The sequence below is a fragment of the Pinus tabuliformis genome, chromosome 1_2 (genome assembly GCF_031772625.1).
Source record: "Pinus tabuliformis cultivar Carrire ecotype Pingquan chromosome 1_2, CPIR1, whole genome shotgun sequence".
In the NCBI taxonomy this organism is placed as follows: Eukaryota; Viridiplantae; Streptophyta; class Pinopsida; order Pinales; family Pinaceae; genus Pinus; species Pinus tabuliformis.
In genome coordinates this window covers 890,885,290-890,910,324 of record NC_142298.1, presented here as the reverse complement: position 1 = coordinate 890,910,324, position 25,035 = coordinate 890,885,290, and positions in this window count along the sequence as shown.

Here is a 25,035-nt window from a genome sequence, read left to right as displayed (position 1 = left end):
CCTCGACCTCCCCATACGCTCAAAGTTTTAATAGATCTATTACAAATGCCTAGGGTTAAACCCCCTGATCTACCCGAGGCATCGAGAGAGTGAAAAGACCATCCAGGGAGCCAAGAAGCAAGAAGGGAGGATACAGCAGAAGTAGAGCCAAGGGTTTCTTGAAGGAAAATGATGTCGACCTGCTCAGAGGCAAATAAGCGCTTGAGGGCTAGTTTCTTGTCCGAGCTAGCCATCCCACGACAATTAAATGAGAGGAGCTTCATGGAAGGAGGGGGGGGGGGGGGGGAGGGGCTTGCTCTGCTCTAAGGGCCCAGTTTAAAGTCTTCTGCTTGCCAGAGGCAACCTCCTCCCCAGCCTGATGCATGGCTTTGGAGAGGTGGGAGGGTCATGTTGTTGGGAAAAGTATCCAATTCGGAATGCCCCTCTCCCACTCTAAGGTGTGATAGTGCCTTAGCAACAAACGAGGTAAACTAATTGAGTATTCTTCTTTATGAAATGTAAATGAGGAAGAAGGATCTAACTAACCTGTGTCTTCCGCTAGTTTGTCGATCCAAATCACTCCTCTCTTCAGTAGCTCCCAGCTTCCTACTCCTTCACTGGCCCAGCTTTACCGAATTCCTGCAAGATCACAAGAGAGAGAAACTACACGAAGATACAGATATACATTTATAAAAAGCTCAAGATCAGATTAAGCTAAACATGTAAGCATAACAAAACATCATTGGTACACAACATGTAGGAGAACCTCAAATAGTTTATTGATATGATAATAAAGTCCAAGAGGAGATACAACCAAGTGAGCTCCGATCCAGCATCTACCTCCCAGCAAAGGAATCCCTTCCTCTCCTCCAACAAAGCATAAATCACCCAATGTACTAATCTCAATCTCAAACCAACAGCAATTCTCTGCAAAGTACAAAATTCCAGCCTCCTGAACCTCTGGGTGAGAGATCCATATATAGATGTAAGCAGAGAGGATGAGTCAACTTATGTTTTGACTTGTGGCTTCTCTCTGTCAGTTCTTGCTTCCACTTGGAGGTTGAGAACCTCTTACTCATCACTAGTCAAATTCATTGAGGCAAGTGTCATTGGTGAAGATTCTGGAAGCTTCCAGGGTCTTTCCACCTCGTTGAATGAGCTTGCCATTTGTCATTTCCCGCTCAGCGCACCCTGGTAGTGCTTCCACCTGCGTTGCAGTGCACCTAGACAGTGTAGACTCTGCATTTCAACGCAGGCAGCTAGTGGAGCCTCTGAATTGACCCTGAATTGACTATTTCTGAGTGGTTTTTGGTGGAGAACTTCTGGGAGAAGCTGTCATTGGTTGACCTTGTTCCTTTAGGAGCTGTAACAACATCTTTAGGGACTTTGGATCCCTTGAATTATGGAAATTTCATGCTTATAGCTGTAAGGCTTTGTCACACGGAATTGGTCAAGGGTGCGGACACAGCTGACCTTCCTAGAAGTCTAAGACATTCTAATGACAAACAAGACAAAATGGAGTGATCTTTCTCTAAATACACCTTTTACAATATGAAAACTACAAGTGTTTAGGCTTACCTTATTCCAAAACGCTGTTGTTGAAGTTCGTTCTTGACGATCCAGATGAGCTCCTCCTTCAAGTCAATTCCTGCAACCACAAACAATCAAACAATTACCAAGCACTTGCATTTCATATAATAAAACATATATTCAACATGCAGACCAAGGAACACATGAAATAACTCATTAACACAAGCTATTGAGAAAAATAAACCAGTTTGTATTAATAACGAAACAAAGAAACTCTTACAACCTGGCCTTGGTGTTGTGCAAGTTCCTCCCAGGGTCCATCAAGGGTTTTCCTCTACTTTGACAAAGCTCACCCTCTCCCAAGTAGAATCAAGTGAAGACAATCTCTCCTCACAAAGGCTCTAATGGAAGACCTAAATCCTGCAGCATTTACCCAAAGAAAATGTATAGCTCCAACCTCCCCTCCCTCTGGCTCAATGCCTTTATTTATAGTGCTGTAAAGAGGTTATTCAGGTCCACCATCAATGGGATAATCCCCCTCTTTGGGTGGGATAGCTCCCTTATTGATGGGATAAGTTCCTCCTTAATAGGGATACATGAACCAACTGGAGGCGCATCCATTTCATCAAACCGACCTCTAGAAAGTTCTAGAAGTAACCACAAGTAACTTTTTTAAGATGAAACTTGCGCATTTTGCCTTTTACAAAGGGACGCACCTGTCCCTTAACATACAGAGCGTCTATGGACGCAGAGTGAACATGGTCAGCGTCCCCGCAGGTAAGGCTAGAGAGAACCTGCGACCCCAGAGATAAACACATTTTTTACAAGACTTTCTCTCTTCTTTGAGTTTGAGATGGATAGCAGAGGCATAAGACTTGCCTAAGAGGGTAGCATGACTGTTGATTGAGCCATACTAACTGTAAATAGTCATGGTGACATTTTTTAGTGTAACAGGCACAAAAATGTCTATAACAGTTTCCCCCTAAAGTATGAGGCCGTTTATCGGGTGAAATGCTTTATTAGGAGGATCCGAAGTTCATTCAATGCTGGGAGGAGACCTGTAATAAGATACAATACAATACATTATTTTTCATACTGTTTTCATGATCTAGCTGAGGCGGGCATTCCCATGCTCAGCTTTATAAATTCATTTTTGTGTACATAGGACAGACAATTGTCTGATGATCCTGCTGAAATCATCATCCTTTGGTAGGATGATTGTTTGTGCTGCAATGCTGTACATGTCAATGTCTTTATTTTTCCTGAATATATATCGCAGCCCGGATGGATGAAACTAGATCCGGGGTCTTCAAACTCGTTCGATCTTCACTCTAAGTACAAGTCGATCCATGTGAGAAATGTTCTGAAGTCGAACATGGAAAGACATCGCTTGATTACCGGTCAATGATGTAAACCGTTAACAAGCGCGAGAGGAATCACCGATAATGATAATGACCTTCAAGGTACTGCAGTACATTTCACGTAGTGTGAATAAAGGACTTGGCGTCGAACACCACGCAAAATCTTTCGGTTGAAGGTCATTGATGTATACCTGTCGCCGGAAGTGAGAAACTTGACATTGAGGCATGCAAGCTTCAAAGTATTGAAGGGGGTGTCCCTAGATCAACTTCTTGGATAATGAGATGATGTCGACAAGAAGCGATCCGTCAAAGGAGGGCCTTAATGTATCCCACATCAGTGACACAGAACGGAGCAAATGATTTTGATGGAGGTGAAAACGATCTGATGATATATAGTTCAGGGTGGCGGTCATGAAAGAATGAAGGATAATGTATGGTAGTGGATGGGACACGGTTGACTTCTCTGGATGACTTCTCTTGAACATATCGGCGACACTTGTGTGATGGATTGGTAGCATTTACCCCAAAGGTGGATGGTATGGCGAGACCATGGCGATGTGACCGGTGAATGAAACAACCCAACCCGACTCAGGCACGGAGTGGAAGTGTCATGTTCAAGAGCGACTTGCTACCAATAAAGTTCTTTGAGTTTCTTCCCAATTTTTCCCCAGTCATTGCTGACCAGTACCTCTTTATTTTTGTCAAGCTTGAGGAGGATAACATGTGCTTGTTCTATAATTTTCCCTTCGGGCAAACCCATCGCTATGTTTTAACGAGCCTAGCGATAGTGAAACTCGTTCTCGTCTAAAGACAAGTTTGTCGCTATTTATGTTTTTTAACGAGTTTAACGACAAAGATAACTCGGTCCCTTTTCATTTTTAGAGAGTCTGAAAAGGTACGTAAAGTCAACTCCGAAAGTCCTTTTTCGTCATCTAATCCCTTAAGTCCAAAAAAGTATAAAACAATACAGAAGGGATGAGTTTTTGATAGTTTTAACGAGCCGAACAAAACAAGCGCTCGATCTTTTTGTGCAATAATCCCTCAGGTCCAAAAAGATTAAAATCTAGAGGAGGGATAGCACTTCCGGTCGCTTTAACGAGCTGGAAGGCCAAAACTCGGCAATCTTTTCATATTTTACGAGTCAGATGAAAAGAGCTTAAAGGAGACTCGTCTTTTGAGGAACGAGTGATAAAACGGGTAGCAGCTGATTCTAGGTAAGGGTTGGAACTTTCCAATCACGGCAGTGTCACAAGGATGGCTAGTGAAATCACTCTTCGCAGCTGTTCCTCAAAATGGGTAAACAATCAAATGGAGGTGAATGATCGGCCAATGGAAAAGTGGAGGTGACGGTGCAAACACGACCAAGGCTTTAATGGCTGATAATGTTACATTCACGGTGGTTATTTACCGAAGGGTAGTTCATTTTTTAACGAGCTTAAACGCGGAAAAACACTGCTCAGTCTTATGTTTATTTTTTAACGAGCATGAACTATGTGCTAAAACTGCTCGATCTTATGTTTATTTTTTAACGAGCATGAACTATGTGCTAAAACTGCTCGATAATCCAGTCATATGATAAGAATGTCTCATGTAAGATGCCATTTTTATGGAGCTTGCGCCTTACAAAACTTTTCCCGCATCCTTTCGTTATGCAAGTTCGGAAACGACTAATCCTACGAGTTTAAAGGGTTAGACCTACAGGTTTAAAGGGAGGACCTAAAAATTTAAAAAATAAATAGCCGCCCCTTGCTTGCACTCCAAAAGGTTTGCATGCCCCCAGGTATAAAATATGGTTTCAAGGTTACCCCTTCTTAGTCCAATAAAACATTTGTTTTACCGGGAGAGGCCTACCTCTTTCAGGTTACCAAAGATTGTCTCATTTGCACAGCAAAAAAAACATTTCTTCGGCGATGTCTACCGAGATAGACAAAGGTGAGTGACAACGAGCGCCAAACACATAACTTTGACAAAAGAATCTTATTCTAGAATAACCTCTCTTCCAAGACGGACGGGGTACAGACTAGTCATATTCTCCCGCAGAAACCTACCCTATACCCAAAGTTTTCCTGCCGAAGCAGACCAGGACGCATGCCCCCTGGGTTCCAGTCATATCCCTCCGAATTACTCGCGCTCATCGGGAGGACGGACCGTGGGTTGAGACATTTCTTGCGTGAAGAGACCATTTAGGGATGGTATATGACTATTTGCGATGCGTGATCCGGGAAATGAAAGCTGGTCCATGAGCTTGACCACTCTTCCTTCGTGCGGAAAACACATTACTCTAAAGAGTGAGGAGACGATGGCTCCCATGCGATATATATAGTCTCGTCCAAGGAGTAGGTTATAATCCAAGGGTCCTTGAACGACCATCACGTTCATTTGAACGGTCTTCCCTTTCAATGTGATAGGCACATTGGGGAGGATCCCTAAAGGTCGACTGGTTCCTTTATCAAAGCCTGTCAGATTTCTCATTTCAGGCAAAAGCGTTGGCGAACCAAGCGCTTTCCAAGCAGTGGAGGAAAGGATACTCACAGATGCCCCTTCATCAATGATGGTGCCAGCCATGACCATTCTGTATATTTGGACGATAATTCTGAATGGTATGCTTGCTGGCAAACGGGGTCTGCCTAGTTGGTTCCAGTCGAAGGAGACAACTAGGTTGCTTGGTGGTGGGACTGAGTAAACGGCCGGGTATCGCTCTGACGAACTTCCTTCCTGCGATAAAGGAATGGGGGGAGTGCCCCCGTGCTCGTCGGAGTCTGTGTTGATGAAGAGAATTTGGATGGTGTCATCTTTATCCTCTTCAGTGACTGTATCATTCGAAGATAAATCCTCTGAAGGCAAGACCGGGTCAACTGCCGCCTCGACCTTTTGACTTTCGTCGGGTATGGATTCAGCTGGTTCATCTTCAATGACCGGCGCTTCAGCTGACCACTTGAGCGGGCCAGCTGGATTTTCAACTAACGAAGGACTCAGCAAGAGTTTTTTTATATCCAGGAGGAAGTCGTAACGGTGAAACCGGACGATCATCCAAAACTCTTTTCGCTTCATCTAAGAAGGGACAACAGTGGATGGCGTGATCGCCTTCGCACAGTCTACAGGGAGATCTAGCTCTCCCTTTTTGTCCAAGGACTTCACTTTCGCTAGTTGACGGTATGCATTCAACATGGCTATCAGAGGTTGATGCCACCGGATTGTGCAAACGGGGAGACCAGTCCCTTAGTATCCGAGGGATGCAGGGACAATATCTGTGGAAGTGGTCTCCCTTGCATATGACACATGGCGATTTAGGCCTAGTCAGTGCTGTGTGTGGATTTTTGTCAGACGACACTTGTTTGCCCCCAGTCGCTTTTGGCTCCTTCCTCTTCTTCTCTTTCTTCTTCTTTTCCTTCTTCTCCTTAGGAACTTGGTTTTTTGTTTTACCAGTTCCGTCAAGCGAAGAGGAAGGAGGAGAGGAAGAATTAGAGGAAGTAGAAGGCTGGTGGGCAACTCCGGACTGGTCTAACTGTTGATTCGACTGTTCAGGAATAGTGGTGTTCTGAACGACATTGGTTGAGAAGAGCCAGACCGGCAAGCCAATTGTCAGTCCTGGAAGCGACAATGTGGCCATATGGGGCGCACCAACATCTCCCCAAGAGGAGAAGGGACTAGGATTTCCACCAAGGGGAATTCCTTGGTTGGTGGGTTCCATTTTCTCAACTTAAAGATCAACGCAGGAAAAAGGGGTGATTGTTCCATTTAAAATAAATTTTAACGACGCTTTAGACACAACTTGCTTTTTCAGTTTTAAAGAGTTGAGAAAAAGCTAAAGATGACTCTAGTCTCCTTCGATGTTTTAACGAGCCCGAAGTGACAAATGCTTGGATGGACTTTTTCTGTTATAGAGTCTGAAAAAGGCCAAAAGGAACTGCTCTGGAGTTCTAGGTAGAGGGTGTGCCAAACTTTTCCCAAAACCGCAGAATACTTTTTAAGGTACGGGCGGTCAATCTTCCCGAATGCTGTGTTCAGTGCATTGCGATCAGTAGGGCGGCCGACACAGCTTTCTAAGGATAAAGGTTTTATGCCTATAGGGGTCTCCCAATATATACTCGACGGTACGTGGGAGCACAATCCGTACTGGCACTATCGTCCCTCAGGAGGAATCACCCAACCATCAGCGAGATCAACAGTCACCAGGTTTTACGACGCCGGAACACGTCTCTAGCCTAGACCTCTATGTTGTGCGTTAAGTTACAAAGCGTTGTTAAGTTCATTCAATTTATTTTAGGTTGATCTTTCTTAGAAGTTTGCCTTTTTGGATCACCACGAGATGTATGATACAATTCCTAAATGCAGTCTAGAGATGATAAGCAAGCTTTTATATCTTTTCAACAATGAAAATCCTAGCTACAAGGGGAAAAGGAAGACACAAACTTTTCTCAAAGAGCATAGAGCACACTGTAATGCACTTTTCCTAAATCAAAGCATGCAAACTATCAAAATGCAAATGCACATATGCATGTATTTGTTTTTGCTTTCTTAATATTGATGCCTAAAAAGAAAGCTGTTGTACAAATTTGAATTCGATTTCAAGTGAAAACATAAACAAGTTCCTTTTTCAAAATCAAAAAGACGATTACGACACTTTATGATTTACTTGTTTCGACACTAGAAATGCATAAATTCAAAGCAAACGACAAAAGTAAAAGCTCAATCAACTGTGAACAGCAAACAAACTTACTCCTAAGATCAAAACGACACTTACGACAGGTCTAGATCTAAGGGCGACAGTATGACTAGTTTACTTTTGTAATGGGAAACTGCAAATGATGTAACAAATACACAAAGAACAAATACAGTTTCTTTATACAACCGAGGCGGAATTGAGGCAAAGAAAAGGGGTTTCAGATAGATACACTGACTGATAACAGGCTTCAAAAAACAGAGATAAAACTGAGCAAAAGGAAGCAGGGAACCACAGTTGCACAAGGCAAAGGCTGATCAGCGCACCCTCAGCACAGAGAAACTGAACTTCAGCGTAGGTAGCCTTCACAGGACCTGCGTTGAAATGCAGAACCTCTTCATAGAGTCTGCGCTGAAGCAGAAACGAGAGTTGTTTATGGGTTCTGGGTCACGGTTTGCAGTTAAATCTACAGTTTTTGGCCAAATAAAAGCTATCAATTAGGTACAATTAGGAGGATGATTTAAAGGAGGACTAAGATCTATCACAAAGGGCTGTTAGAGCACTTGTGGATCAGTTGTTCAGATCATAAAAACAGGCCCAGTGAGTAGACTAGAGTGGCAGATCTCTACTTTTCATTTGAAAATGGCAAATGCATTTCGATTCGGCACTCCTGAGTTTATGAGAAGAACAACAGTAGAAACACAAATAAACTAACAAGATACTTTCCCCAGTGGAGTCGCCAATTTGTTGTTGGGAAAAGTATCCAATTCGGAATGCCCCTATCCCACTCTAAGGTGTGATAGTGCCTTAGCAACAAACGAGGTAAACTAATTGAGTATTCTTCTTTATGAAATGTAAATGAGGAAGAAGGATCTAACTAACCTGTGTCTTTCGCTAGTTTGTCGATCCAAATCACTCCTCTCTTCAGTAGCTCCCAGCTTCCTGCTCCTTCACCGGCCCAGCTTTACCGAATTCCTGCAAGATCACAAGAGAGAGAAACTACACGAAGATACAGATATACATTCATAAAAAGCTCAAGATCATATTAAGCTAAACATGTAAGCATAAAAAAACATCATTGGTACACAACATGTAGGAGAACCTCAAATAGTTTATTGATATGATAATAAAGTCCAAGAGGAGATACAACCAAGTGAGCTCCGATCCAGCATCTACCTCCCAGCAAAGGAATCCCTTCCTCTCCTCCAACAAAGCATAAATCACCCAATGTACTAATCTCAATCTCAAACCAACAGCAATTCTCTGCAAAGTACAAAATTCCAGCCTCCTGAACCTCTAGGTGAGAGATCCATATATAGATGTAAGCAGAGAGGATGAGTCAGCTTATGTTTTGACTTGTGGCTTCTCTCTGTCAGTTCTTGCTTCCACTTGGAGGTTGAGAACCTCTTACTCATCACTATTCGAATTCATTGAGGCAAGTGTCATTGGAGAAGATTCTGGAAGCTTCCAGGGTCTTTCCACCTCGTTGAATGAGCTTGCCATTTGTCATTTCCCACTCAGCGCACCCTGGTAGTGCTTCCACCTGCGTTGCAGTGCACCTAGCCAGTGTAGACTCTGCATTTCAACGCAGGCAGCTAGTGGAGCCTCTGAATTGATCCTGAATTGACTATTTCTGAGTGGTTTTTGGTGGAGAACTTCTGGGAGAAGCTGTCATTGGTTGACCTTGTTCCTTTAGGAGCTGTAACAACATCTTTAGGGACTTTGGATCCCTTGAATTATGGACATTTCATGCTTATAGCTGTAAGGCACAAAAATGTCTATAACAGGTCACCCTCTGGACTTGGGAGGGGGGGGGGAGGTAATGACCTCAAAGCCTATAGAGTCTAAGCCTTGAGAGTGCATCCGGGAGTGGAGGGGGTAACAAGGTTCGGGATTCTCAGAGTCCAGGAAAGGGGAAAGGGATGCCTCTAAGAGAGAAGGCTGAGGGAAGGAGAATACGGGGGGGGCAATAGTGCATTTCTAGACCAAAGGGGTCAGATAGGAAGGCCAAGAGGCGGGAAGAGGGGGTGCGCTCAAGGGAGGATCCGGGGGATCAATTGAACAAAAATGCCTAGAATGAGAAGGCATAACAGAAGTAACAAAGTAAGAAATATCAAAGGAGAGGGGGAGAGAAGACATACCGATGGTGTGAGCATCCCTTATGGCTGCCCGTGCTCTGGTTAGAGGTGGAGAGGGAGGGTAGAGAGGAGTCTTCCCACGCTTCTTCCTTTGGTCTTTCTTGTGATCCTTGTCTGCATCGGTCAGTTCTGTAGGGCACGGAGCTTCCTTGTCGATAGCAGATGGAGGTTCCTCCGTGGAGGACGATTTTCTTGCATGTTTTCCACCGCAATTGCACTCGCTTGTTGACTAGAGGGCAATATTTGTACACGTGCCCCACTTTATGGTAGCGTCGACATCTGTCTGGGATGCCCTCATAATCCAGAGGCTGCTTCCGAGTGAAAGACCTCCATTGAATCGTTATATATTCTACAGACCTCCTCGAGTGTCCATATGAACCAGTATCCTCGCAAATTCCATCTTTCCTGTGGACAGATATGACTTGTCTGATTCCATATAAGTGCCAATGGAATTCCCTATTCGTCTGAATATGTCCTCCAACCAAAAATGTAGGGGGAGGCCAGGTAGTCTTACCCAGATCGGCCCGACTCCGAGTTGCTCTGTGTCCAGGTCGAAAAGAGGGGACCATCACTTTAGCAGGACCGGGGCATGTTCAAAATGCCAATACGACGAGAGTACCCAATTCGTGAGGTCAGGCCTGGAGAATCTAAGAGCAAACCAACCCTTTACGAACATTTGCACAGTAGGCAGCTCCGCCAGGTGGTTCCCCCAGACCTCCGAAACCCAAGATTTCAAATGGGCCACTATGTAGTTGTGTCCCCTTATTCTGCTGACCAGTACCCTATCAGAAATATCCATGGTCTCTCCCAGCCAAATGTATTCCTCTAATCTGAGGAAAGTGTCCACCTCCTTTGTTCTGAAACACCGCGTCTTTTTTGCAGTCCTCTCCTCAACTGCAGGATTCCCATGACCTTCTGAAGAGTGCTCCTAGATGGGGGGATTCACCGGGGGGATGAAGCAGTGGGGAGACTTTTCGTGGGGGGGGGGGGGGGATACCAATGAAACTGCCAGAGGGGGGAGGGGAAGTGCATGACAGGGTCAGAGGAGTCGAGGATGTCGGAGGGGCATGAGGGGAGGGAGGGTTTACGGAAAAACCGGGGTGAGAAAACTGTCCAGGGACCGGGGAGGGAGGGTTAGGGTTAAGGCAACCTGAAGCAAACCCTAAGGATGTCGGGGACGACGGGGGAGTTGAGAGCGACGACCAGGCAGGAGGGTCATCCGGCAAGACGAGTTGGTGGTCCGGTGGTCCAGAGAGCGTAGGGAGTCCAGAGATGGTCTCGTGCAAGTCCTCGCCAAATGAGATGGTCCCCAACTTAGCAGGTCTCGAGGTCGTCCAGATAGTGTCCTCCACTATTTCTTCCTCTGAATAATCCACCATATCTAGGTCCATTGCTATTCGGGTAAAAATAAAACGCCAGCTGCCTTGGTAACCACCAGAGGGAGGAGCAACAAAGCAACAGAAACCAGCAAGAGAGGCCAGAGGTCAAACAACGATGCCGAAGAGCGGGAACGGGCGATCAGGTAAAAGAAAACGGAGTAAAAACCCCAAAACAACCCATAGTAAAAAGTAAGAGGTCTGCACGTGCGATGATGGGGACGTGTGCAGTGTTGGTACAAACATCTGCACCCTTCTGCTACGTCCACGATGCAGCTAGCCATGATCGCCTGCTAACCTAGCCCAGACCTCCATTTCCCGCTCCCGAATCCGTATTTGATTGGTTTTAATTAAACCCATTATATAATAATCTTATTGTTATTCAATTCACTTCTTATTTGGTTTATTTTTTTATATGATAATACAACCTAGTAAATAAATCCTTCCACATATAATATTTAAAAAAATAATAATAATAACAAAAAATATCACTCTCAATCACAAATAAAATATTCTAATTTTATATCAACTTTTAAAGATAAAGAGATAAAGTAATTGAAAGTGAAAAAAATATCATATCTTTACTTTGAATGCTTTGATCCCTACTAATTGTGTTCCTTTTTGGATGTGGGTCATGACTCTTTACTGATGCACAAAGTCTCTCTCTGCTTGGCTACAATGTCATGTTTGTTTATTCATATTTGAATATTTCTCCATAGACTATTCTTCTTCTTCTTCTTCAAAAAGGCGAGGGTCAAATATCTACCATTCATTTGGCTTATGGGCTTACCTCTTTTTATTTTATGGGATCTTTTTTTCCTTTGGGCATGTATTTTGCAGGTGTCCTATTTGAAAACAAATGCAACATCTAAATACCGTGTTCTAATAGTGGAAGACCTCAGTCTATTGAAATTTTTATGTTTTAGTTGGATACAATCAAGTAGACCTTTAGTGAGATCTATCTATACACAAATTTTGGCAAATGTAAAAATACCTTTTTTTGTTCTGCCAAAGTCCATCTTTTGGAATTTTACCAGAGTTTTTCTGATGTCCTCTAGGACCCAATGGTGTCAAAAAGGAAGGGGGAGATTTGGTAGTCTCACGCAAACTAACATTGTTGGTGTCATCGTTTCTTGTTGCATCAAGATGTAGGAACCATGGGGTAATGAAGAGCCCATATCTATCCCAAAACCATGGTCCATCATTTAGGACGTTCTCTAGATCTTTTAGTGTATCAAATTAAACTGTGAAGAAACCTTTGGATCATAAGTAGATATCACAATTGGGTGTCCAAAATGAAAAAACCCATTGGTGTACATTTTTGTATCTCAGCCAAAAACCATTAAACCTGCAAATAAATGCCTTGGATTGAAGATCAGCGAAAAAAAAAAAAAAAAACAAAAACAAAAAACAAAAAACAAAAACAAATTTACCTCTAGGTGATTAACTTCCATGGTTGGTGCATGTTTTGTTTGTTCGATAATATAAGGTCCTGGCATATTTTGGATTTTATACATAGGAATGGTTGACTTCCCTTTCACTACATCCTTTAAAGAGACAAATCCATTGAGTTTTCTGCAGACTATAGCTCAACCCCGCAATCTCAGATTTAATATTATGCTAGGATTCCTTGTCATGCCATAATCTTTCAGTTGAAAAGAGTCTTGTACGAATTTCCCTTCATATAACAAGTATTAAAAAAAAATTGGTATACCCAGGTTGTTTTGAATGCTCTGCTTCATTTTTTCCACTAGATATGAGTTCTAGATCCATAATATGGACGTCTTCCCATTCAAATTTTTTAAGAATATTTTGAATTTTCTAGTCTCTACTTGTGTTTTGGATAGATATGAGGGTAAAAGACAAAAGGAAATTCCATGGGAGGGTGGATCCCCTTTGTGAGCCATATCAACTATGGGGAGTTGCCCCTTCGATGAAAGCATATCTTGTAGAAAAATGAATACTTGGGATCTTTACACAGGGGAAATAATTCTCTCTATAACCATCCTCGTAAAGGATTTGGGACTAGGTTTCCTCCTCATAATAGGCCCAATATTTGGAGGCTTTCAAGGGGCCACACTGCTTCATTCCCTTCATATCCATAGCTACATTGTGTTGTCTAGGTTGTCGATACTCCATATACCTAATCCAATACAGTTCGCTTCTAGCGTCATTGGTGAAAGTGAAATCGTTGACCTCAAACCTTGGATTCCTCCCATGGTTTACATTTGCAGTGCTTTCCTTGTAATCAACAAGTGCACCTAATAGAGAACCAACAAAGTAAATCCTAATGGGGACACACCCCTTCATTCGCTTCATATCCATAGCTACATTGTGTTGTCTCGGTTGTCGATACTCCATATACCTAATCCGATACAGTTCACTTCTAGCACCATTAGTGAAAGTGAACTCGTTGACCTAAATCTTGGATTCCTCCCATGGTTTACATTTGCAATGCTTTCCTTGTAATCAACGAGTGCACCTAAGAGAGAACCAACAATGTAAATCCTGATGCCGCTCAAAAACTTCATCGCTCTCCAGAATTATTATTTTCCTTCGGTCGAATTACATAAAAATAAATAAAATAAAATGAAATAAAATATAAAATATAAATTAATAATTATAATTATTGATTTATTAATTAAAATTTTATCATCCTAGATCCATCTTAACTCTAGATATATCAAGTGTCTAGAAGAATCAAATCTCTTCGCACTTTAAAAGAGGTTTGTATCCCAAGAGATTTGATCTCTCATTGTGCTTAGTAGATCTCGAGTTAAGATGGATCCAGGTTGGTTATATTATATCCAAGTACAAATAAGATATGTAATTCTTCATGTGCTTAACATAGAGTTCATATCTAGTATTTTTTAAAAAACTATTAATAACAAAAAAATATTGCACTCCCAACAATAAAATAAATATTTTGATGCTCATAAAAGAATTATTATGTTCATATTAATAACAATATAATACACAAGAACAAAATAATTGAAGCTACAAAAAAACTTATATTATCTCATTCCAATATAATAAAGATGTGTAAATCTTGTAATATATATATATATATATATATATATATATAGATATGACTTTGTAGATCCATTTTAACTTTGGATTTATCAAGTGCATAGAAGGATAAAAAATTTGAGGTGCAAATCTTTTTTCAAGTTTTGCACTTTAAAACACTTTTGCAATTCAAGATATTTGATCTCTTTGTCCATGAGTTAAGATGGATATCTAGTTTGGTAGTCTAATAACTCACTTCTTTATGCATTATCATGAAGTTTGAGACAAAAAGTAAACACTTGACATTCTCAATAAAACATAAAACTTTACATATTTCATGGTTTTATCTAGTAATTTAATTTAATTTAGGGTTTTTATAAATCTTGAGAAGCTCCGAATCATAAACATCTTAAGCTACATAATAAATTGATGAGTGCGATGAATTGTTATTTTCCTATCAACCTATAATATATAAGTAAGCTTTCTTTATTGCTTTTAATGTAGGTTGATAAAATTATTATTTTCCAACTAATGTTTTAAGATCTATAATTTCTTATTAATTTATCTGAAAGCAAAATTATATTTATCAATTTTCCTTTTAACTATTATTATTATTTTTTAATTATTATTAAAAGATTTTCTCTGTTTCTTGTTATATATAAAAATTTAACTTTTCTGAAATATTTAAATATATTTATTTTATATATGATTGGATTTTATGATCGATTTCTTATTGTAAACCTGCTAAATAGATCATGTCCACCTTGACATTGGAAAGTGGTTTTTTTTGCAATTTGAGCCATAATGTTTACGCATATTATGGTTGTATGCAGTATTTAGGATTTCAATTAGATACATAAATAAAACGTCGGTTACATTGCACTTTTATGCCTAGACGGCATGGGCCCCGCACTTATAAACGGTACAAAGAGGGAGAAAAATTATTTTTCAAACAAATAAAAGTTATTTTTCACCTAAGTATTCCAATATATTCATAATCTTCCTCTTTTCAAATTTCAAAATATTCATATGTTCTTATCTTTTGAAATAACGGAAGAGGGACAATAATGAAAGAATTGAATTTAGATGCTTGTTTCGGGTAAAATTATTTTTTATGACAATAATTTAAGTATACGAGTATGAAAAAATGAGTTGTAACTTATTTATAATAATATTTTAAGTATTTCAAATTATAAATATGAATATCAAAATTAAATAAATTGTTTAATTAATATAAATTTGATTGAAAGAATTTTGAGATTAAAAATAAGTATCAAAACATGTATAAGAATCCATCGTATTCAAGTATTTAAAACATCAATTTTAAAAGAATTAATAGTATTCAAAATGATGGTGGTAAAATATCTTGTAACTACAACAATGTGATGTCTCTCATATGTGTAAATAATTGTTGTTGTATATTTTTATAAACTGGAAAACTCATTAAGTTGATATATAAATTAGTTAATTTTGATTTAAATGCATAAAAAGTGGAATGCCAAAATAAAGACCGTAATTGTTTAATTAAAGTGAAAATGAATTGTCTAAAGTGTGATAATTTTATTATTAAAACCCAACTCTAACTACTCCCATGAGAAATTTATTCCAACATCAAGAGGATGGGGGGCATCTAAGATGAGAGAGGAATAGAGCAAGAGATTCTAAAAGAAAGAATATTGTTGTGCAAGACAGAGAGTGTCTAATAGCTAAGTCTAGTGAAGAGCGGAGAGTCATTATTGTTCAAGACAAGAGTTCTTGAAGAGAAACCCTGTGAAGGGTGGCTCAGGGGGAGATAAAAAATGAAGCAGCGCTAGTCTTACTGTTGGGAGGCAAGACAGATTCAATGACTAATTATGTTCAGCAATCCAGATAAGTATAATCTGGGAACTTGAACTCTTAGTCCATAATTTCATTTAGTGAAAGGCAGAATGAATATATGACTGCAATATATTTACTAGCAATTTCATTCAGTTAACAATATTTATAATCATGTGAAATATTTCTATAGTGATACCTATAGCTAAGATAGATAGGAAAACCTTAAGTGTTTCTTGGTTTATTTTAAAAAAGACAGTATATCTGAATGAAATATATTGCTGAGAGTTTCCAATGAATACTTTGAAAAAAAAAACTAAAAAAAAAATAGAACATTAAACTCTGGAAAATTGAATACGGTGATAAGTAATTCATTAAGGAAAGGCAGATAAGTGCCACCGACAATTCCAGACCAGTTAAGTGGCAGGATGTACAAATGCGAGAATAGGAAAAACGCATAATCAAGACAAGTATAATTAAGGAAACCATAAACTTGTCATTCTTAGTGCTGGGGGTAAAACACATCGACATTCCCAGCTAAGAGATTTAGACTAAGAGAAACCCCGGAAATCAATTTCACCATTAAATAAGCAAGTGTCCATATTAAAACAAATTCAGCGTAAGGAAAAACACCTCCATCATTATATTACCATAATAAATTAAAACAGAACGCATACAATACACTATGCGATATATCAGTTGATTGAAGCTTGCCATTTATACACAAATTGCAGTATCGATAAAGAAAATAACTGAATAAAGAAGATGCAAAACCTCCTGTCCAAGCAACAGTTGCGGCCAAACCAAACAAAATTATAACTAAATCTAAGAGAGAAAATTAACGGGAAAATAATGAAACCCTCTGATAACAAATATTTATGTTGAAAACATAGTCGAGTATCATTTGGGTTTCATTAACCTCTAAAGAGACAAAACACTTAATACAAATAGAAGCCATTAATAATATAAGGCAAATTTAATACAATTGAGCAATTTAAACTAGAATAGAGGCTTGTAGCTGAAAGTCTCGACCAATACAAACTCTGAACCTTGAAAAGCTAATAAGTATACATACATTATAAATCAGAATGTCTCCCAAAAGGGATTAACTACGATTTCGTCGTATAACCCAAAAATCTACCGTGCATACCCGATAAGAAATGGTATGGGGATTTGAGACTCTGACGGAAGAAGTTGCGCCATGAAACCCTCCAACATTCGAGTCAACAGTGTTTAAGAGGCATCAACAAGTAAGTCAGAGAGAGTTTCAAAACCGAAGAAAAGTAATCAAATTCCATATACGACAAAATATAGGGAAGAAATCTTACCCGTTTCATCTGCAAACACCTCCAAGCTATAACTAGAAAGAGAAGAAGCCATGGATAAAGTAGCTGCAGAACAAAATGAAAACCCCTAGTTATAGTGTTCAGATTTATCGAACGAAAGTAGGCAAACTGTTAAATGAGGAATGATAACAATAGAACCCTTACAACATGAATAACATTGTAGAGAAGTAAAGTCTGAACCCGCGGTCGGCAAGTGCAGTAGGGGCTGAGACTCTATACCCAGCTGGGGTTTAGGTCTGTAGAAAAAGTCATTCCTCCAGTCGATTGAAAGGGTAAAGCTGCATGGTGGGAGCGAAACAAGTAGCCATGCAAGGCAAGGCCAACTGGAGACAACATAGAAGACTCCAGAAGTGGGAGAATCAAGAACCTAGGTAGTCAGCCACCTAGAAATTAACAAGTGGAATTAATGTATATACCCTCTGACATATGGAATTAAAAACTTTTCAGAAAAATCTTATACGAATGGGATTTTCATACGCTCATCTAGATTCGAATTAAATGATAGTTAGTACCTTAAGGATTTTGGCTATTGCATTAACAACGAGGATATTTATCCTTTGTATTTCCAATAGAAATGAAGTTTCGAATAATGAGATTTCAACATTGATTTATATGTATGATCAATATAACATATTGCATATTGTAATATTGCGTGGTAATAACAATAATTTTCTCCGTAGGTTATAATGCATGGTAAAAATAGTATTACTCTATAGTTAAATAAATATAAAATAAAATAAAAAATTATGAGGTTTGTGACATGTGATATCATAGCGCTCGGGTTACCAAAACTGAGGCCTTTGGAAAATAAGGATTGATAGGATTTGTGTAATGTGCACAGACAGGGTCATAAACAACTAGTATGAGAAGAATGGGAACCATACCACACCGGCCAGTGTTAGGGACAGGAGCAACAACCTTCCAGGAGACCAACCCTGAAGTATAGGTGCAACTGGGAGAAGAGTCGCGAAACACCAATACTGCAATCTTGGAAACTGTGCAAGAGTTAAAAGCATAAATGGATCGACTGCGAGAAGACAATTAACGGTTGATGTAGGAAAACGAAAAGATCATGAAAAGTCTATCAGATAATAAGAATCAGCGACAAACAATCCCTAGTCCTGAGCAGGCAAACATGAATGATGAACAAGAATTTCATACTGAGCGAGCATAAACTGAAGGCGATGAAGAGAACTAGGAAAAAGAATCTGGTAATGTATTATAACACAACAAGCACAAGAGACAAAAAGTAGAACTTTAGGGAGAATTCCAAAAGATAAAGATCCCATTCTTTGATGGTGAACAGGAGGAGGTAGCAGAAGCTTGGCTCATTAACATGAACAAGTATTTCGAGTTGTACAAATATGATCATAATTTAAAGGGCTCGGTTGGCAATCTTTCAGTTGCAGGGAAAAGCCACCTTATGGTAGGAGGAAGTAAAGACAGTTTGTGGTGTAAACGAACAAAGCATAATCTGGGACAAATTCCAAAAATATTTTAAGGAAAAATATCTAACTGAAAGATTTTATGATGAGAAGGCCAAGAAGTTTCATGACCTTTGTTTGGGACAACCATCTATGGATGAGTTCATAACCAAGTTCACCTCCTTACTGAGATATGTCCCATACATACGAGAAGAAAAAGCTAAGGTGTAGCGGTTTGTCAACAGCTTGCCGATGTTCATGAAAGAAGGTCTTGAGTTTGATAACCCGAAAACTATGGATGAGGTTATACGGAATGCTCGAATATGCTACTAGCAAAATAAGAAAAAAGGGGAAGGAGGTAAGAAATGGAATGACAAAAAGGGGAGTAAATTTTCCTCTAATAATAAAGTAAATAAGTTTATGGTCAATAAAACCCCTAAAGGGCAGATGAATAGAAGCATGAACAAAAATCAAACCAGGTTCAAATTTCCCAGCAAAACCAAGACTAACGAGCAATCAGTAAGGATTGAAGTAGAGATGGCAGCTAGACCCCCGGTATAGTGCTGGGGATGCAGAGGACCCCATTATGTTAAAAATTGCCCACACCGCAAAGGAACTGACCAGGTAGCATAGATTCAGGAATCGTCAACAGTGAGAGAAGTGGACAGAAGCATGCCTAACATCAACACTGCTCTTGAGGACCATCAAGTAGAGTATTAGCCAACCATGATAGTTTGAATGTGAAATATTCAGCCAAACTGTGTCCATTTTAATTGATCCCGGAGCTACCTTGAGTTACATTAGTCTCAAAACAATATAACAATGTTGTTTGTAAGCTGTTAAGTTTAAAAATCTCTGGTTAGTGCAATTAACAATGGGAGCCAAAAGGAGAGTGCTGGCCAAGGTCAACAATTGTCCCCTATAGATAGCAGGACAGTTTATTATGGTAGCACTGAATATGCTTCCCTTAGGATCATATGATATTTTAATCGGCATGGACTAGTTGCAAAAACATTGGTCTGTCATTAACTGTAAAATTAAAACTATTAACTATATTAATGAGGAAGGAAAGAGACAGGAAATTCATGGAATAATAAGACCCTTAAAGCTGAGGCCAATGACAACCTCCCAATTGGCCAAGTGTATCTAGAAAGGATGCCAAATTTATGCAATACAAGTAGGGTACTCCAATTCTAAAGAAAAGTCTGTCTCCTTAGAAGATATACCTATTATGTATAATTTTTCGGATGTGTTTCCTGAAGAAATTCTAGGACTTTCGCCAAAAAGGGATATAGATTTCACTATTGAATTAGTACCAAGGGCTTCTCCGGTATCTCACACCCCTTATCGCATGAGTATACCAGAGTTAACAAAATTAAAAATGAAGTTACAAGAATTGCTGGACAAAAAATATATCAGACCAAATGTATCACCTTGGGGAGCCTTGGTACTTTTTGTTTAAAAGAAGGATGACACCCTACGTATGTGTATGAATTATCGTAAACTAAATAAGCTAACCATAAAAAAAGTACCCTCCGCCTCGTATAGATGAGTTGCTTGACCATGTGAAAGGAGAAATTGTGTTTTCAAAAATCGACCTTCACTCGGGGTATCATCAAATTAGATTCAAAGAGGAGGACATAATGAAAACAACCTTCAGAACTCGATATGGGCATTATGAGTTTGTTGTGCTACCTTTCAGGTTAACAAATGCACCTGCAACACAGAGGTGCCTTATGAACAATATATTCCATCAATATTTAGATAAATTTGAGTTAATTTTTATCGATAATATATTAATTTATTCTTGAACAGTAGAAGAACACAAGGAGCACCTCCTTATTGATCTGAAAGTTTTGAGGGAACGCCAGCTGTATGCCAAGTGTAACGAATACGACTTCTTTAAAGAACAAATCTAATACCTTGGGCATGTCATTACTAAAGATGGAACATATGTAGACCCAAAGAAAATAAAGACTACAATGGAATGGCCAATGCCAAAAGATGTGGCTGATATAAGATCGTTTATCGATCTAGCGGGGTAATATAGACGATTAATAAAAGGATTTTCCAAGGTAGCCTATCCTATCACTTCACTGCAAAAGAAAGAAAAAGTTTTTAAGTGGAGTATAAAATGCCAAAAAAGCTTCGATCAACTTAAACAATTACTCACTACTACACCCATATTAAACATTGCTAATCCAAATAAAGATTATGTCGTTTGTACAGATGTTAGCAGAGAAGGTGTAGGCGGCGTATTAATGCAAGAAGGAAAAGTTGTTTCTTACAAGAGCATGAGAAAAGGTACTTAGCCTACGATTTGGAACTAACAGAAGTCATCCATGCTTTAAAAATGTGGCGACATTACCTGATGAGAAAGAAATTTTGCTAATTACTAATGATCATAGTTTGACTAACTATTTTAAGCAGCCCACTTTGAATGCTAGACAAGGTCATTGGGTGGATTTTCTAAGCGGTTTCGATTTTGAAATTAAGCACTTAAAAGGAAAATAAAACCGTGTCACTGATGCACTAAGTAGGAAAATTAATTGCTTATATGAAGTATCCTTCAGTGAAGCACAAAACACCTTTAAAGAGCAAATCAAGGAGGCAACAATGGAAGATCCGGATTATCAATTTCTATGGCAACAAACTAAGATTTCGAAGAACAAAGAACAACTTGGATATGAAGTAAATCAAGAAGGTATGCTGATCTATAGAGCAAGAATGTATGTACCTAACATAAATAATATTAAAGATTTAATTTTAGACATATATCATAAGGTTCCATATGCCGTCCATCCCGGTTATCAGAAATTGATAACAACCCTTAGGAAGGAATATTTCTGGCCCAACATGAAGAAAGAGGTGGCTGAATATTTGGCCCGTTGTTTGGAATGCCAACGAGTCAAAACAGAACACCGTCACCCAGTTGGTTTACTTCACTCACTGCCCATTCTTGAATGGAAATGGGAAGTTATTTCCATTGATTTCATTACAGGGCTACCCAAGTCAAAGAAGTAGAAAAATTCAATAATGGTGGTGGTTTATAAGGTGAGAAAATCTGCTTGCTTTATACCTGTACAATCTACTTATAAGGCAACACAAATAGCTAATATATTTATGGAAACTATTTTTAAGCTGCATGGCTTACCAAAAGTTATAATTTCAAACCGTGATGTAAGTTTACATCAGCTTTCTGGAAAGCCTTGTTTGGAGGATTGGGCACTCAGTTACATTTCAGTACCACCTACCACCCTCAAACAGATGGGCAGACTGAGCGAGTAAACTAGGTAGTGGAGAATATGCTTTGAGCTTATGTAATGCAGCAACCATCTAAGTAGGAAGAGTACTTACATTTGGTAGAATTTTCTTATAACAATAGTTATCACACTTCTACACAAATGAGCCCTTTTGAGGTATTGTATAGGTGTAAATGTAGAACTCCATCAAATTGGGGTGGCCCAGAAGATAAGTTAATGCTAGGGTCTGATATGCTCACAGAAATGGTTAAAGAAGTACGAACTAATCTAAAAGTTGCCCAAGATTGACAAAAGAATTTCACTGATTAAAAAAGAAGTTTTCGAGAATTCCAGGTGCAGGCTAAGAAAACTACACTGCAATGGAATGGACGTGCCAAATTGGTACCTCTATTTTGCGGCCTTTTTCAAATTTTAGCACGAATTGGACCAATGGCCTATCAATTTGCCTTTCCTAGTTATATTCGTGTCCACAATATTTTTCACGTTTTTGTATTAAAGAAATATATATATGACCCCAATCACATAATAAATTGATAGGATATACAGGTCGAACCGGATGCGAGTTCCTAATCAAACCAATGGGTATACTCGATCAGAGAGAAGTAATGCTGTGGAGATGAGTTATCACCCAAGTTAAAGTACAGTGGCAACATTTCAGGCCGGAGGAGGCTACATGGGAAGATGAATGGACCTTGAGGGAATTTTCTCCGAAGTTATTTCCAAGAGAAGAACATCGGGATGATGTTCAATCATGGGGGGGTGGATGTGATGTCCCTCATATGTGTAAATAATTATTACTGCATATTTTTACAAATTGGAAAACTGATTAAGTTTATATATAAATTTGTTAATTTTGATTTAAAAGCATGAAAAGTGGAATGCCAGAATAAAGACAGTAATTGTTTAATTAAAGTTAAAATGAATTTTCTGAAGTGTGACAGTTTTATTCTCAAAAAAGAAGTTACTATGGGTAGTTACCCAATCCTAACTACTTCGATGAGAAATTTATTCCAAGATCAATAGGATGGGGTGGCATCTGAGATCAGAGAGGAATAGAGGGATAGATTCTAAAAAAAAGAATATTGTTGTGCTGGAAGGACAGACAATGTCTAATAGCTAATTCTGGTGAAGACCAGATAGCCATTACTGTTCAAGATAGGAGTTCTTGAAGAGAAACCCTGTGAAGGGTGGCTCCGGGGGAGACAAAGGGCGAAGCAACGCTAGTCTCACGGTTGGGAGGCAAGATAGATTCAAGGATTAATTCTGTTTAGCAAGCCAGATAAGTATAATCTGGGAACTTGAACTCTTAGTCCATAATTTCATTTAGTGAATGACAGAATGAATATATGACTGCAATAAATTTAGTAGACACTGCATTCAGTTAACAGTGTTTATAAATATGTGAAAGATTTCTATTGTGATACATGTAGCTAAGATAAATAGGAAAACCTTAACTGCTGCTAGGTTTATTTTCAAAAAAGATACTATATCTGAATGAAATATATTGCTAAGAGTTTCCAAGGAATAGTCTAAAAAGAAAAAAGAAAAAAGCAGAACATTAAACTCAGAGAAATTGAATACGGTGATAAATAATTCATTAAGGAAAGGCAGATAAGTGCCACCGACAATTCAAGACCAGTTAAATGGCAAGATGTACAAATGCGAGAATAGGAAAAACGCATAATCAAGAGAAGTATAATTAGGGAAACCCTAAACCTGTCATTCTTAGTGCTAGGGGTAAAACACATCGACATTCCTAGCTAAGGGATTTAGACCAGGAGAAACCCCGAAAATCGATTTCATTGGTAAATAGGAACGTGTCCATATTAGAACAAATTCAACATAAAGAAAAACACCTTTGTCATTATATTACCATAATAAAGAAAAATAGAACGCATACAATACACTATGTGATATATCAGTCGTCTGAAGCTTGCCATCTATACACAAATCACAGTATCGATAAAGAAAATAACTGAATAAAGAAGTTATAAAACGTTGGATAACAGAGTTCCTAGAAGTTGCGGAACCTCCTGTCGAAGCAACAATTGTGGTCAAACCAAACAACATTACAGTCAAATCTAAGAGAGAAAATTAACGGAAAATAACGAAACCCTCTGATAACAAATTTTTATGTTGAAAACATAGTCGAGTATCATTTGGGTTTCATTAACGTCTCAGGAGGCAAAACACTTAATACAAATAGAAACCGTTAATAATATGAGGCAAATTTAATATAGTCGAGCAACTTAAACTAGAACAAAGGCTCGTAGTCGAAAGCCTCGACCAATACAAACTCTGAACCTTGAAAAACTAATAAGTATACATACATTACAGATCAGAATGTCTTCCAAAAGGGATTAACTACGATTTCGTCGTATAACCCAAAAATCTACCGTGCAAACCCAATAAGAAATGGTATGGGGGTTTGAGATTCCAATGGAAGAAGTTGTGCCATGAAACCCTGCAACATTCGAGTAGACAGTACCTGACAAGCATCAACAAGTAAATCAGAGAGAGTTTCAAAACCGAAGAAAAGTAAACAAATTCCATATGCGGAAAAATATAGGGAAGAACTCTTACCTGTTTCATCCGCAAACACCTCTAAGCTATAACCAGAAAGAGAAGAAGCCATGGATAGAGTAGCTACAAAACAGAACGAAAAACGCCGGTTACAGTGGTCGGATTTATCGACGAAAGTAGGCAAACTGTTGAATGAGGAATGATAACGATAGAACCCTTATAGCATGAATAACATTACTGAGAACTAAATTCTAAATCCATGGTCGGCAAGTGCAGCAAGCGACGAGACTCCATACCAAGCTGAGGTTTAGGTCCGCGGAAAGAGTCGTTCCTCCAGTCAATCAGAAGGGTAAAGCAGCATGGTGGGAGCGAAACAAGCAACCATGCAAGGCAAGGCCAACTGGAGACCACAAAAAAGACTCCACAAGTGGGAGAATCAAGAACCTAGAGCACTCAGCCGCCCAAAAATTAACAAGTAGAATTAATGGTTGTACCCTCTAACATATGGAATTAAAAATTTTCAGAAAAATCTTATACAAATGAGATTTGCATAGGTTCATACAGATTCGAATTAAATGATAGCTAGTACCTTAAGGGTTTTGGTTATT